This window comes from Rana temporaria, chromosome 2, assembly GCF_905171775.1.
Source record: "Rana temporaria chromosome 2, aRanTem1.1, whole genome shotgun sequence".
In the NCBI taxonomy this organism is placed as follows: Eukaryota; Metazoa; Chordata; class Amphibia; order Anura; family Ranidae; genus Rana; species Rana temporaria.
The window spans coordinates 56,120,846-56,137,647 of NC_053490.1; the positions used below are offsets into that span (position 1 = coordinate 56,120,846).

A 16,802-nucleotide genomic window follows, 5' to 3' on the forward strand; every position below is an offset into this window, starting at 1 on the left:
GTTCAAAGAAATATCTTTATTTCAAAGGAGCTGTATTGAAGACCCCCCACTGTGTAAGAGGGGTGCGGAGGTTTGTCATTGTAACAGTTTTGGAAATGACATATAAGCTGTGTGATATAACATTAAAGGCTGTCTTGTTCTAGCAGTAAGCCTGGACTAATGTGTGGCTTAATGGGCGATCTCAGGAATATTCCTCCTAGTGGAATATTGGGTGACGTTCTTACGGAAGAAGGGAATCTTTGACGGGGATATCATACCAATACCGTCACAGGTGTGAATCCGGCCTTATAAGTGCAGTACAAGCTGTGGGTTTCTGGTATCCCTACACATAAAAAAGTCCTAAACACGAAGGGGAAGGAAATTGTACACCTTGTATGTTGTAAAATATCGGTGCAAACAACACCATGCTGCATTATGCAATCTGTGGGTACGATAATACTGCATGGAAATTGTTGTGTAAATAGGGCACAATAGTAATTAGCAGTCATCTGATCAGCCTAATCTGTGGCCAACAAAGGATGTTTGGTAGGCAAGCGCTTGGCTCTTTGATTTGCATTATAAACAAGGCATATAGTGATGAATGACTTCCCTGTTCAGGAGAGAAGACTTCTTCCTGGTGTCACATTACTGCTAATGGTAACAGACCTGTATGAACACCTCTCTGTTTTATGCACCCGGCCTGCCATGTCCATGATAAATAGAAGGTCAAATGTTTACACAGTACAGGTCAGCACATCAATGCCACTCAACATTCTGAACATTTGTATCGCCAGGAGTGTGGCTTCCAGCGCTAGTGCTGGAAGAGCCCTTTGCCTTGTGATGGCAAAAGTTGATAGAATTTTTTTTATATACATGAAACACTGGAAACAATAGAACAAAAACAAATGCTTCTAAATAAATTGTGGTAGCCCAGTAGGCATGCAAGAGGTTCAACTGGGATATTGACATCTAGTAGCCCATTAAGAGTACCAACCACCTCTGCCCAGTATCTCTGGAGTTTGGGACACTACCACAGAAGATGTATCAACGTTCCCAGATTACCACACCTAGCACAGGCTGGCTCAGATCTCAAGCCGATCGGATACAAGAATTGAGGAGTTCTATACACCCTATGAAGGATAAAGATCTAAGTCAGTCTGTCTAATGTCAGGGGTTTAAAACTCAATTTCATTGTGGGCCACATCAGCATTATGATTGCCCTCAAAAGGGCCGGTTGTATCTGTAAGATTAGATGTCCAACGCATCCCCTCCCCCCTTACATTAGATGTCAAGAGCCACCCCACCATCAGAAGTTGAGTCCCCCACTCTCCCTTACATCACAGTGCTCCCCCCTTTCCTCATGCTGCTGCTGGGAAGAAGCTGAATGCATTGCTTTAAAAGCAGAAAGTAAGGGTCTGGAGGAGGACCAGAGGAGGGCTGGAGTTCTCCTGCAGCAGCAGGAGAGGTGTGAGGGCCACATGAAATGGCCTGGAGGGCCAGATTCGGCCTGCGGGACTCGTGTTTGACACCTGTGGTCTATGTGAGGGAGAGGGAAACAAGGAGGCAGAGACCGAAGGATGCTGTCCTGCACCTCTTTAGATATAGGGCTGATATATTGTTCCCACTCAGCCGTAGAGCAAATGGATCAAATCTAAAAGTGCCCTATACAGGCAGTCCCTGGGTTATAAACAAAATGATGTAAAGTGGATGTAAAGTGGGTGTAAAACCCTCCATACACCCAGTGAAGTTGAACGGCCTCAGATGATACACAGGGATGAACCAAATTATCCCCGCATAGGCTTTACATGTATACTGTCTTCACATTTATATACTGTTTAGAAAGTCGAGATCATGTTAGGAAATTTTCTCTTCCTGGTTAACACAAAGTGTGATGTCTGGACATATAGCCAACATTGCTGATTGGAGAAAAGGCACACACCCCCCCTCATCATAGGCAGAGACTCTCAGAGCTGCTTTGTAATAGGACCTGCTCCCTGCTAATCTATTTTAGCAACTTCCCCAGACAAAAGATTCAGGCTGCTTTTGTCTGAAAAGTCTAAGAATTTGTCAGGAGTTCTCAGGCCGATAACAGAGGAACTGTTCAGGAGAGAGCTATGGGACTTAGCTCATTGTAGAGAGATAAAAAAAAAAAAAAAAATACTGCAGATATGTGCACCCAGCTCAAATTTCATGAATCAGGTTTACATCCACTTTAAGTTGAATTTGTTTGCAAGTCGGAACAGGTACATTTTTTAAGTGTAGCTGCAGCCAAACAAATCATTTTTATGTTTTTTGGATATCATAGGGAAGGGTTAATACCCCTGTAAAGTTTTTTTTGCTATCTGTGCTCCTGTTCAGAAGATTTCACCTCACTTTGTCCCTACGATAATTGGATTTGGGAAACGTTGGGTTGTTGTAGAAACAAGGATTGGTGATAAAGCTTCAGTGGAGACACCCTTTTCCCATATTATCTTTTACAGGAGTGAATTTCACTTCCTAGGGGTAGATTCCCTCTCACTTCCTGTTGTCTTCCTCCGTTTGTAACCCGAGGACCACCTATATGTGAGAGAGAGGCAAGACCATTGGTTGAACTTGCTTGTACTATCTTATCAAGAACAGGAGTGGGAGGGAAGAGTATCTTGACAGAAGAAAATTGTTTGCTTAAAGCATAAGGTAACTGGAGGAATTGATAAAACCAATTTGACTGTAAAGAGAACTCTCCCCTTAAGTCTTCAAAGGACTTGAGTAAACCGTTCTCATACACCTGGGTTAGAGTAGTTACTCCAGATTATTCCCATCTCTGAAAACCCCTGAGAGACAGAAGTTCAGGAAGTCTACCGTTGCCCCACAGAGGGGTGTATCTGGTAGGATAAGAAAAACCCATCAGTTTCTTAAAGGGTCACTAAAGGAATTTTTTTTTTTAGCTGAAATGACTGTTTACAGGGCATAGAGACATAATAGTTAACTGATTCCTTTTAAAAATGATTAAAAATTGATAAAAAAAAAAAAATCATATAATGTGCCTGCACTGCAGTGTAGTTTCGTTTTTGCTGTTGTTTGCTGGTTCTCTGATGTACAGAGAGCCACTAGAGGGCAGTCAGCCAATAGAGAGCAGTGATACTTTGTCTAAAACTCCTCAGCACCAATCCAGTTTCGTTTTACACACAGTAATCACACCTCCTTGATTAGTGACCACCGTGAGAAATCTCCCAGTACTGTGGTTATCAGGAAACAGGCAACCAGGAAGTGTCCAAAACAGAGAGGATTTACAGCAACATCAAAGCAAAAACGAACAATGAGGACATGAAACCAGGACTGCAGCAAGGTAAAGGAAGCTATTTAGCTAAAAAAAAAATTTCCTTTAGTGACCCTTTAACTGTATCCCATATTTTATACATTAACTTAAAAGTAGGCACAGCAGTAAGTGAAACACTCCCCATTGCCCCATCTAATACATAAAGAGGTGACCGACCATTAAACACATGGAGAATAGACGTCGAGCAGGAGAAGATAACTGCTCAGAGTCCCACCCTACACAGTGCTGTAGTTGAGATGCAAGGAAATATATCCTTTTTTTTTAATTGTTTTACCATATTAAAAGGTCTAAAATATACGGTTACTTAATAAAAATCTGTAAGGGTATCCAAATACGAGTATTGTGTAGAAAATACAAAGGCAGAGACATCCATATCATCTTAAGTTAATACGGCCTACTAACAAGAGAGGCAACTTATTACATGTTTTACTTTGAACTTGAAATTTAGAGAGTAGTGGAAGTAATATTATCCAAAAAAACTAAAAATAATAAATAACATTTTTTTTATATATATACACACACGACTGAGGGGAATCAGAGATAGTTATACCCAAGTACTTTATTGAAGACACCACCCTAAGATGAGACAATGTAGACGGTAAACAGTCTGGAAGAGGATTCAAAGGCAATGGAATAGATTTCTCCCAATTTATACCTAGTCCAGAGAACCTGCCAAATTCTTCTATGCATTTCATTACTTCCGGCAAAGATGAACGAATATTAGTTAAATGCAGAAGAACATCATCTGCATATAATGACATTTTTCCCTCCATATTTCCTCTAACCAGACCAGTAACATCAGATTAGACCCGTATAAGACAGGCCAGGGGCTCTATTGAAAAAAAGCATGGGAGACAGAGGGCACCCCAACAGAGTCTGAAAGTGGAAGATTGGAGACTGTTAACCCCAATTGACACTATAGGAGCAGTATACAACAGCTGGACCCATTGGCCCAGGACAAAGCCAAGGCCAAGCATATTTAAAAGTATGCACGTCTAATATTAACCGCCGTTGACATATTGGGCATAAATCCTGCCTGATCCGAGTGAATAATATGCTAATAACCTTATTTAGTCAAATAGCAAGTACTGTAGCAACAATTTGACATCTATGGATAAAGAAATTGGTCTATAGGATTCAGGATAGAACAGTTTTTTTTCCTTTTTAGGTATAACTATAAAAAACGGACTGACCTATAGAGTCTGGAAGCCGACCCATAGAAAAGGTCTCATTTTAATGTATTAAGAAGGGCTGGAAGCAACCCTTTATTATTATTTTTTATCGATCTCAAGGGGAGACCATCAATGCCTGGAGCTTTGGAATTAGAAAAACTAGCTACCGCACTTTGGAATTCTTGTAGGGTAAATGAGGCATGGAGAATTTCCCGATCTTCCATTGGGAGAACCGGGATATTGACAGTGGCCAGATAAGCGGACAGCTCAGCTGAGGTATAGTCGGCCCTAGGAGGTATATAAATCCTGATAATAAGACTGAAAAATGCATACAATAGAGCTGGTCCGATTAGTGATCTACCCCCTCTCCATTCATTAAGGCCAAAACATGAGTGAGATTAGATTAAGACCGTGCTATCTGGGTCAGCAACCTACCATTTGCTCGTCTCTCCCTCAGCCCAGCTTAGTCTCTTCTGAAAGAACAGTTTATTCCTCGCCCAACTTTCCAACAATTCCATCAGCCATCTTTGAGATGATAGCCACTGCTGTTGGCTATCCAAAGAAGGGTCCTGAACAAGGATGAGCTCCGGCGTGTTCGCATTGAACACGTGAGGAGCCCGCCAGGAAGTCGGCACCCGCGCTGCGCTAATCACAGCCAGGCAGACATTTCCCGATCTCTGCAGCCGAGCATCGGGAAATGGCTGCCTGGCTGTGATTAGCACAGCGCGGGTGCCGTCTTCCTGGCGGGCTCCTCACGTGTTCAATGCGAACACACCGGAGCTCATCCTTAGTCCTGAATTTAAGTGGCTTCCATCGCAGAGGTCTTGGCCTTTGCAAGTTCCAACTCTCTCTATGGGAAGCAGTTTTAATGGCACAAATTTTTGGGATTAACAATCCCTGAAGGCCTCAAGAACATCCCATACCCCCTTAGGGAGGCAGAACCCAAATTGAGGGACCAAAAATCCTCAATAAGGGTAGGGACTACATCTTCTTTGGGAAATATCTCAAGCCATGGCATGTTGGACGCCCGATGCCTTGATGTTAGGGTAACTAACAAAGGAGAATGATCTGAGGTTCCACGAGGTTCTAGATTAACGTTGCATGGAACGTCTGCAGAACACAACCAAATACATTCTTGATAAGAAATTGTGTGTTTTAGAATAACATGTATTAGGCACATTCTTCAGGATGCAACCGCCTACACATCATATAACCCAGATTTAAACAAAATGTAATGAAGAGATAGTGAACATTTTTTAAAACATACCACCAAGCTCATGCACAAAGGCAAATGCATAAGTCGGTCCCACAGGCATACATAAACAGCGACTGAACCACATGTGAGGCATCACCGCAAAAGCAATAATTCCGTTTCAATCTTTTTATTCCGTTTTTAACTATAAAAAACATAATGTAACAAAAAGATGGTAACAATAACATATTTAAAAGTATGAGGAGCTCAGCCCGGAACACACGGAAAGTCCAGCAATAGGTACAAGGAACTGCACCAATGTGGCCACAATTACACTCCTGTGTAAATCTACAGTGGTAACCTTTAAAGGCTTTTAAAGCTTCACCTATGGATAAGTTATTTTACCATAGTCTGTCACCGTTCTTAAAACACAACATGTTTGGTATCTACCGTATTTATCGGCGTATACCGCACACTTTTTTGCCCTGAAAATCAGGGCAAAATCGCGGGTCCGCCGGCATATACCGAGAGCAGTACACTCGTGTATAGTCGGGCAGGCTTGGCTCGAGAGTAGCCGAGCCTGCCCGACTATACACGAGTGTACTGCGCTCGGTATGTGCCGGCGCAGTATTCAAACTCGACCCGGGGATCGAGCGGGGAGGACGCCGGACCCGACGAAGAGGACAGCCGCAGACGGACGCCGGACCCGACGAGGCCGCCGATGAACGCCACGCAAGACACCAAAACTGTAAGTACTAAAATGTTTTTTTACAGGAATGTCGGGTCCACTTTAGGAGTGCGCGCTATACGCCGGAGCGCGCAATACCCCGATAAATACGGTATTTACTCGGCCTAACATCTTTTATATTTTACCAAAAATCGGGCAATATATTGTGTTTGTATGCACTAAAATTCATTAAAGTATTTTTTTTTCTAAAAACGTTGCGTGTGGAAAATTTCTGTACAAATACAGTGCGACATAAAAAATTGCAACACCCACCCTTTTCTAGGGTCTTTGCTTAAAGGAGTACAGCCAAAGCTCATCCTGCACTCTTGTGACCCATTTTCAGCAGGTAGTTGGCTGAAGCCCGCTGTAAGCTGATGTCACGAGCCAGTCCAGGTTCGGGAAGGATCGCGACCATATGGTCAAAATCCGCCCAGCTGCTGAGAACCTGAGCCAGCCGCTCCTGCCCTCTACACAGCCCAGCGCTCAAGTGAGCGCAGGGGGGCAGAGAGCTGGTGACCGACAGTCACTAGCTCTCTGCTCACAGAGCTTTGAGAACCGAGCGATAGGCTGTGTTTGAACGCTCGGATCTCAGTGTTGGAGCTGGTGGGGTACCGATGCTGCATTCAGCTAATCAAGTATGATGAACAAAAAAACAAAAAAAAGAATCCCATACTTCTCTTTTAAAGATAAAATATATAAATATAAAATGTTCGGGGGTTGCCAAGTAATTTTCTAGCAAAAAAAGAAAAGGAAGATTTTTATATATACGGGTGAAGTGTCAGAACTGGACTGAAGTGGTTAGTAGATATGCATATGTTTTTTTTTTAGCAGCAGCGAACAGATCATACAATCCAGGAACAAGTCAGTCCAGTCTGTCTTCCAGCACATCTTCAACCAGTCTCTAAAACAAACAAAAAAATGCCGCTACCAGCTTCATTTATAGTACTGACTACCTGATTCCGGTTAGTGAACGTTATCAGTGCCAATCTGTTATGGGAAAGCACAAGCAAAGCATCAGCCAGAACAAACAATTATTGCAAAAAGGTATTGTGAGTGATGTGACCAACACAGCGTACAATACGTCCTTTATCAAAACTGACGATATATGAACTGCCAGGCTTGCCTTAAAATAAAACTGTCAGTTATAAAAGCAGAACAAAAGCATAAAAACAAATGGTGGCTAGGACGGAAAAAAAGAAAAAGTTCCAGAAATCTCAGGGGAAGTCCAGTGTTATATAGAGCAGTGGTTCTCCACTCCTGTCCTCAGGGCCCACTAACAGGCCAGGTTTGCAAGATAACTGAAATACATCACAGGTGATATAATTTGCTGCTCGGTGATTGCAGTATTCTAGTCCGTATCTCCCCAAGGTAATACTTAAAACCTGGCCTGTTAGGCCTCTTTCACACAGAGCGGACTATTTTTGTGTCCGCTCCGTGTGTGTCCGTCGGCTCAGCGGGGATCATCCGTAATCCCCGCTGAGCTGTCGGCGGACAGGGCAGTCCCCACACACTGTGCAGAGACCGCCCTGTCTTTCCTCCGCTCTCCCCTATGGGGAATCGGATGACGACGGACCGTCTGTCCGTCTTCATCCAATCCGTTCCGCCGGACGGAAGAAAAATAGGGGTTTCTTCCGTCCAAAAAACTGGATCCTGACGGACGCGGATGGTTGCGGACGTTAGCGGATGCTCCATCCGCTAACGGACGCAATCCCATAGGGATGCATTACAAGTCCGTAAACGGACTTGTAATAAACGGACGAACGGTCCGCTAATGTCAAAGGGGCCTAAGTGGGTCCTTAGGCCCCTTTGACATTGAGAACCACTGATATAGAGAGAAAAGTGGTCCATCTCACTTTACTGACCACTAACTGCCAAAAACAGTCAATGTGGACAATTCCATCACTATTACGTAAAGTATTTGATGCAGACAGTTCCAAAAGCCCCTTGTAATGCAGACAAAGGAGGGGACGACATTCAAAGTCCAGTCTGTGTGACAACCATTGCTCCCTCCATAGATAAAGTGTTTGTGAAGGTGGGAAAATAAAAAAATCTGCTCTAGTTCCCGCTGATCTAGAACACTAAACTCCCCAGTGCATGTCATTTATAAAAATATGCTGTATAATAGCAGCTTACTTCAGACCGCCGTTCAGCGCTCAACTGACTGCCTGCTGTTCTCTCCTGATGCGATAGCTGCAAGGGAAGGTGCTGGGAAACCCCCACTGACGTCAGCCGAGAGGAGGAGACCGGCGAGCAGTCACGTGAGCGCAGAACGGTGCTCTGAAGTAAGCCATTTGGGAGCTTAGTGTTCTATATCAGCGGGAACTATAGAAGAAAAAAGTGGTTATATTTAGCGGGGAAGAAGGCAGGCTGCGGGGAAGAAGGCAGGCTGCGGGGAAGAAGGCAGGCTGCGGGGAAGAAGGCAGGCTGCGGGGAAGAAGGCAGGCTGCGGGGAAGAAGGCAGGCTGCGGGGAAGAAGGCAGGCTGCGGGGAAGAAGGCAGGCTGCGGGGAAGAAGGCAGGCTGCGGGGAAGAAGGCAGGCTGCGGGGAAGAAGACAGGCTGCGGGGAAGAAGGCAGGCTGCGGGGAAGAAGACAGGCTGCGGGGAAGAAGACAGGCTGCGGGGAAGAAGACAGGCTGCGGGGAAGAAGACAGGCTGCGGGGAAGAAGACAGGCTGCGGGGAAGAAGACAGGCTGCGGGGAACAATAGCAAGCCGCTTGCTGTGGGGCACTCAGCAGGAGGGAGGGGCCAGAGAAAACGAAGATCTGGGCTGCCCTGTGCAAAAACACTACACAGAGCAGGCAAGTAGAATCCCCGCCCCCCCTCTCTATAAAAATAACAAACAGAGTTTACAATCACTTTAAACTCAACCCATCTGAGCAATATGTCCACCATCCAGAGGATGGGAAGGGTGAAGAGGACCTGTGTTACTCCACAACCAGATTAGACAGATTTGTTTTAAATTGGCAATTTGAGTCCATTATTGAACTTTACAGTAGATCTTTCTTTAGGAATAAATGAAATGTTAGTTGCCCAGCTGCCATGCAGATAATGTTGACTTCAACAGACCTAGAATGAGTATGCAAATCAGAAAAGTCAGAGAGTCTCAAACTGTTGAACAAAAGGGTCATCATGCGACTGTGTGCATCACTATGTTTGCCATAAAGTGTAATAACTGTATAGATTCAAAAGTCTGGTTCCCCACTATTAGATCCTTTCTAAAATTATAAAGCCCAATCCTGTAACTCAGGGTTTTGGTTATTTTAGGTAACCACAGCTCTGAGTGAGGAGGGGGAGAAGCTTCCTTTCTTCTGCTCGCTTCCTGCTGCGTCTTCTCACTGCCTCAAGCACAAACATAACTTAGGAAATTGGCCTCATAAAAAACACACACACACACACACACACACACACACACACACACACTTCATGTGAAATTGGTTCACAGGATACACAGCAATAACAGTTACTTCAACAGCAGATGGGAACGACTATTGAGCAGCACATGAAATTAAAGCCCTAAAACTACCCCCGACCCACCCCTCCAATACATCCTGGTTTTATTTACCTGGTGTGGGTGTTGGAAACACTGTACAGTTTTGTATATACAGTAAATCTTTGGGCCCGTTCACAGGCCATAATGTTGCACTGCTTTCAATAAGAAAAATAAAAAATAAAATAATATTTATAATAATATATCATTATTAGAGGTGCACCAAATGGAAATTTAATGCCGAAAAAGAAACTGCAGGATGCACTTAGCCGAAAATTACAGTTTTTAAAAAACAATAAATTCAACTTTTTTAAATCAATTTAAAATTAATATGAATTTATTGTTGGCCATTATTGGCACCTTTAGTGCAAGAAAAGTTCAAGAAAAATGCAGTCAGCAGTCTCCATCGCATGTATCATGTCTAATCTCTTAACACACTGTTAGAGCCCTTTCACACTGGTGCATTTTTGCGGCGTTTTCGCGGTAAAATTAGCGCTATTAAAAAGCTCCCCATGCATCTCAATGGACCCTTTCACACTGAGGCATTGCGCTGGAGGAGCGTTGAGAAAAGTCCTGCAAGCAGCATCTTTGGAGCAGCTTTTGAGCGCTGGAAAAAATGCTCCAAAAACGCCCCTCTCTATTGAAAAATCTCGGTGTTTTGCCGCTATTTTAACGCTCCGCTATAGGCGTTTCCAGTGTGAAAGGGCTCTTAATAGTATTAGCACAATTTCCACTTAGTGCACCTCTAGCAGACATGATACAGGAGATGCTGAGAGACTGCAGACACTATACAAGAGATTAATGCATCCCCTGATGAAGTCACGTGGTGTGACGATACGCGTCGGGATTGGAGAGCTGGACACACTCTAGCATCCGACGGACGGCAATACGAGTTCGCTACTCATGGGACACATGCAAGCTTTTAACTACTGAAATGTGAGTTTTTTACTTTTGTTTTAATAAATATCCATCTGCTTTACTGGATTACGCGATGTACCTTCATTTCCTCTCCCTCTATGTGTGACACTGCCATTTGAGGTACTCAGCACTGTCAGCCTGATCTATAGGTAACCGGGAGGAGGAGAAGCAGGCCATTGACGAGTTCGCTGCTCGTGGAGATAAGCCCCATATTGTTATACCTATGTGAGTGCATCTGTTTTGGTTACTCCTGGGTCCCCTGTTGTAACGTTTTTACACTATCCGGCTGCATGTCCTTTTTGTTTTACATGTACTGTCCCTACTGAGACCTACATATACAGACTTGGACCTCATGTACTAGGTCCTGATCCTTCAGGTTCTAGTTACTAGCCGTGAGCCACCTGAGACTTAGGACTTTCAGCCTGATATACAGGAGATTTGGAGGAGGAGAGGAAGCAGGTTACTGACGAGCTCGCTGCTCGTGGAGATAAGCCCCATATTTGTATATCTATGTGAGTGCATCTACTACTGGTCACGTCTGAGGCTCCCTTCTGTAACAATATCACACCATCTTGCTGTATGTCCTTCTTGTTTTGCATGTACTGCCCTGTACTGAGATTAACATTTGCTATACAGACCTGGACCTCATGCACAAGGATTTGGTCAACAAGCTTTAGTTACTAGCCGTGAGGTGAGCTGCTGGGACCACTGGAGGTGTGTGTGAGACCTTATGGTGTACGGCTTATCTTTTCCACCAGTCTTCGGTTACGGGGCCTCCTTCTTCCGAGTACTTTTTTTTTTACCTTATATATTTTTTACCTTATTTTCCATCAGCTGGATCAGACTCTTTAATGAACTGTATCATTTTTGTGTAACTGGACTCTTTAATATAGACCTTTTGTGTATCTAGGGATTGTTCAGTATATTGCTATCACACTGCCATCGAATTGTCACTTTCACTTTGGTTGGTTTGCCAATTAGTTTTATATCTTCGATATATATATTTTTCTCACAGCGCAAATATTTTTCACTTGTTTTGTAAGAGATGAATGCAGCCTCACCAGTGCCTGTCAGATGCAGCCTCACCAGTGCCCAGATCAGAGCAGCAATCTCCTGCTGTGTCACAGAGCTGCATTTGAATTTCCCGGGTCGGTCAGCCGCAGTAACAAAGTCCCTCCTATGACACGCCACACTGATGCAGTTTCCCGGCTGCGGATCAGTGTGCCGTCTATTACAGGGAGATTGCTGCTCTGTGCGACAAGGAGAGGGGGAGGGAGGAAGGGAGGAACGAACTCTGACTGAGCCCCCAGGATGACACGCCCGCAATGTATGGCACCCGGGGCGGACTGTCAACTTTTCTTTTTACGACCGCATGCCGAAATTTCAGTGCACCCCTAATAATTAAAAAAAAAAACAATTATATTTAACTAATTATATTCAAAGCATCAGAGGGATCTCTCTGATAAAAGGAGATAGGTACAAAATCATTTCCAAGGCATTAGATATACCATGAAACACAGTGAAGACATCAATAGTTGAGAAAATTTGGCACAACAGCGACATTACCAAGAACTGGACATCCCTCCAAAACTGATGAAGATGAGAAGAAAACTGGTCAGGGAGCCTGCCAAGAGGCCTACAGCAACATTAACCACTTAAGCCCCGGACCAAAATGCAGCTAAAGGCCCAGGCCAGGTTTTGCGATTCGGCACTGCGTCGCTTTAACAGACAATTGCGCGGTCGTGCGACGTGGGTCCCAAACAAAATTGACATCCTTTTTTTTCCCCACAAATAGAGCTTTCTTTTGGTGGCATTTGATCACCTCTGTGGTTTTTATTTTTTGCGCTATAAACAAAAATAGAGCGGCAGTTTTGAAAAAAATTCAATATTTTTTCTATAATAAATATCCCCCAAAAATATATACCGTATTTATCGGCGTATAACGCGCACCGGCGTATAACGCGCACCCTAATTTTAGGAGGGAAGTTTTAGGAAAAAAACTTTCAACAGCCCCTTTTATATTCCAAAGCCCCCTGCACATTACATACAGATCCCAGCACATTACACTTAGATCACATCCCAGCACATTACATATAGATCACATCCCAGCACATTACATATAGATCACATCCCAGCACATTACATATAGCCCCCAATCCTGTGGGAAAAAAAGATTTTTTGTTGTTTTGTACTTACAGTTTTGATGTCTTGCGCGGCGTCCATCTGCAGCCTCGTCATGTCCGGCGTCCTTCTGCGGCCTCGTCGGGCGTCATCTTCGGCGGGTCCGGCGTCCATCTTCGGCGGGTCCGGCGTCCATCTTCGGCGGGTCCGGCGTCCATCTTCGGCGGGTCCGGCGTCCATCTTCGGCGGGTCCGGCGTCCATCTTCGGCGGGTCCGGCGTCCATCTTCGGCGGCGTCCTCCCGCTCGTTTCCCGCCACGACTTTGAATACTGCGCCCGCGTATAGCGAGCGCAGTACACTCGTGAATCTTCGGGCAGGCTCGGGCGCCTCTCGCACTGACGTCCTGTACGCTCAGGACGTCAGTACGAGAGGCGCCGAGACTGGCCGAAGATTCACGAGTGTACTGCGCTCGCTATATGCGGGCGCAGTATTCAAACTCATGGCGGGAAAGCGGGTATCGGCGTATACTGCGCACCCACGATTTTGCCCTGATTTTCAGGGCAAAATAGTGCGCGGTATACGCCGATAAATACGGTATATAAATACGATAGATATATATATATATATATATATATATATATATATAAAAAATTCCTCAGTTTCGGCCGATACGTATTCTTCTTTTGGTAAAAAAAAAAATAAAAAAAAAAAAAAAATAAAAAAAAAAAACGCAATAAGCGTTTATCGGTTGGTTTGCGCAAAAAAATTATAGCGTTTACAAAATAGGGGATAGTTTTATTGCATTTTTAATAATTTTTTTTTTTTTTTTTTTTTACTAGCAATGGCGGCGATCAGCGATTTTTTTCGTGACTGCGACACTATGGCGGACTCGGACAATTTTGACACATTTTTGGGACCATTGTCATTTTCACAATAAAAAATGCATTTAAATTGCATTGTTTATTGTGAAAATGACAGTTGCAGTTTGGGAGTTAACCACAGGGGGCGCTGAAGGAGTTATGTTTCACCTAGTGTGTGTTTACAACTGTAGGGGGGTGTGGCTGTAGGTCTGATGTCATCGATTGTGTCTCCCTATAAAAAGGGATCACTCGATCGATGCAGCCGCCACAGTGAAGCACGGGGAAGCCGTGTTTACATACGGCTCTCCCCGTTCTTCAGCTCCGGGGAGCGATCGCGACGGGGCGACTAGAAACGAATAGCCGCGCCCTCATCCCGGATCGCTCCCAGACGATTCCCGACCGCCGCATGTACCGGGGGGGGGGGGGGGGGTCCCGAACGGACCCCCGACCCGCGGAAAGGCAGGGACGTACATGTACGCCCATCTGCCTGTACGTGCCATTCTGTGGACGTATATGAACATGCGGCGGTCGTTAAGTGGTTGTGAATAACAAACATGTCATACTTACATAGTTAGTTTTGCACATAGCAGCCCAGTTTCTCCTCTTCTCAGGTCCCTCTTTGCTGCTCCTGGCCCCTCCCTCCTATCGAGTGCGCCCACAGTCAGCAGCTTCCTAAGGGGGCACTGGAGCCGAGTCACAGCTCTGCGTGTCCATTCAGGCACAGAGCCCAGACCGGGCCCCACCCCCTCTCCCCCAGATTGGCTGACTGACTTTGATTGACAGCCACGGGAGCCAATCGCACTGCTGCTGTGTCTCAGCCAAACAGGGAGGAGTGTCCCGGACGGCTTAGACATCCGTGGACATCGCTGGACAGAGATGGGGCTCAGATAAGTAATTAGGTGGGTACTGGGGTGGCTACTACACACAAGTTTTTTTTTTATCTTCATGCACAGAACGCATGAAGATAAAAAAAGAAAAAAAAACTTCTGTCTTTACAACTCCTTTAAAAGGAGTTGTAAAGACAACACTGGTTGTGTGGTACATGTGACAACAATCTCCCGTATTCTTCATATGTCTGGGCTATAGGATAGAGTGGCAAGACAGAAGCCTTTTCTTATAAAGAAAAACATTCAAGCCCGGAAATTTTTGGGAAAAACACATCTGAACTCTCCCAAAAGCATGTGGGAAAATGTGTTATGGTCTGATAAAACTAAGGTTGAACTTTTTGGTAAAAATTCCAAAAGATATATATGTTTGGCTCAAAAACTATACTGCACATCACCAAAAGAACACCATACCCACTGTGAAGCATGGTGGTGACAGCATCATGCTTTGGGGCCGTTTTTCTTCAGCTGGAACAGGGGCCTTAGTCAAGGTAGAGGGAATTATGAACATTTCCAAATACCAGTCAATATTGGCACAAAACCTTTAGGCTTCTGCTAGAAAGCTGAACATGAAAAGGAACTTCATCTTTCAGCATGACAACAACTCAAAGCATAAATCCAAATCAACAGAGGAATGGCATTAACAGAAGAAGATTAAAGTTTTGGAATGGCCTAGACCTGAATCCAATTGAAAATCTGTGGGGTGATCTAAAGAGGGCTGTGCACAGGAGATGCCCTCACAATCTGATAGCTTGCGTTTTTGCAAAGAACAGTGGGAAAATATTGCCAAGTCAAGCTGTGCCATGCTGATAGACTCATACCCAAAAAGAGTTCTGTAATAAAATCAAAAAAGATGCTTCAACAAAGTATTAGTTTAAGGTAGGGGTGCAACGGTTTAAAAAACTCACGGTTCGGATTGTTCCTTGGATCAGGAGTCACAGATCAGCAAAAAAAAAAAAAATCTCCCCCACTGTAATATTCACATCTCCCTCCCCCCACTAATATTCACATCTCCCCCACTGCAGTGGCGTCACTAGAGTTGGTGTGACCCGGTGCAAAAAAAAAAAAAAAAAAAAATATGGTGCCCCCCCCAGTACAGACACCCCCAGTAGTACAGGCAGACCGTGACCCCCCCCCCCCCAGTAGTACAGGCAGACCATGACCCCCCCCCCCCAGTGCAGACCTCAGACAGCGGCGTGTGTGTGGCCCCTTTAGAGCGCGGGCTCCTCCTCCGTGGGTGTAAACAGTATTTTTTTCCCAAAAAAGTGCGCTTGCAAATACGGCGTGACAGAAAGTATTGCAACGATCGCCATTTTATTCTCTAGGGTGTTAGAATAAAAAATATATATACATGTTTGGGGGTTCAAATTAGAGGGAAGGAGATGGCAGTGAAAAATGACATTAGAATTTCTGTTTAACCACTTAAGCCCCGGACCATTTTGTTGCTAAATGCCCAGGCCAGGTTTTGCGATTCGGCACTGCATCGCTTTAACAGACAATTGCGCGGTCGTGCGACGTGGCTCCCAAACAAAACTGGCGTCTTTTTTCCCCACAAATAGAGCTTTCTTTTGGTGGTATTTGATCACCTCTGCGGTTTTTATTTTTTGCGCTATAAACAAAAATAGAGCGACAATTTTGAAAAAAATTCAATATTTTTATCTTTTTGCTATAATAAATATCCCCCAAAAACATATATATAAAAAAACTTTTCTTCAGTTTAGGTCGATACGTATTCTTCTACCTATTTTTGGTAAAAAATACAAATAAAAAAAATCGCAATAAGCGTTTATCGATTGGTTTGCGCAAAATTTGTAGCTTTTACAAAATAGGGGATAGTTTTATTGCATTTTTATAAATTTTTTACTACTAATGGCGGCGATCAGCGATTTTTTTCCTGACTGCGACATTATGGCGGACACTTCTGACACATTTTTGGGACCATTGTCATTTTCACAGCAAAAAATGCATTTAAATTGCATGGTTTATTGTGAAAATGACAGTTGCAGTTTGGGAGTTAACCACAGGGGGCGCTGTAGGAGTTAGTGTTCACCTAGTGTGTGTTTACAACTGTAGGGGGGTGTGGCTGTAGGACTGAAGTCTTAGATCGAGTCTCCCTATAAAAAGGATCACTCGATCGATACGCCGC

The 16,802-nt window shown here is 44.3% G+C and overlaps 1 protein-coding gene across 1 annotated transcript in view; it reads right to left on the reverse strand.

Annotated features, from left to right (window-relative positions):
* Window positions 1-16,802, reverse strand: part of TMEM123 (transmembrane protein 123) — an 87,496-nt gene that overhangs the window by 55,127 nt on the left and 15,567 nt on the right. The window lies entirely within an intron of this gene.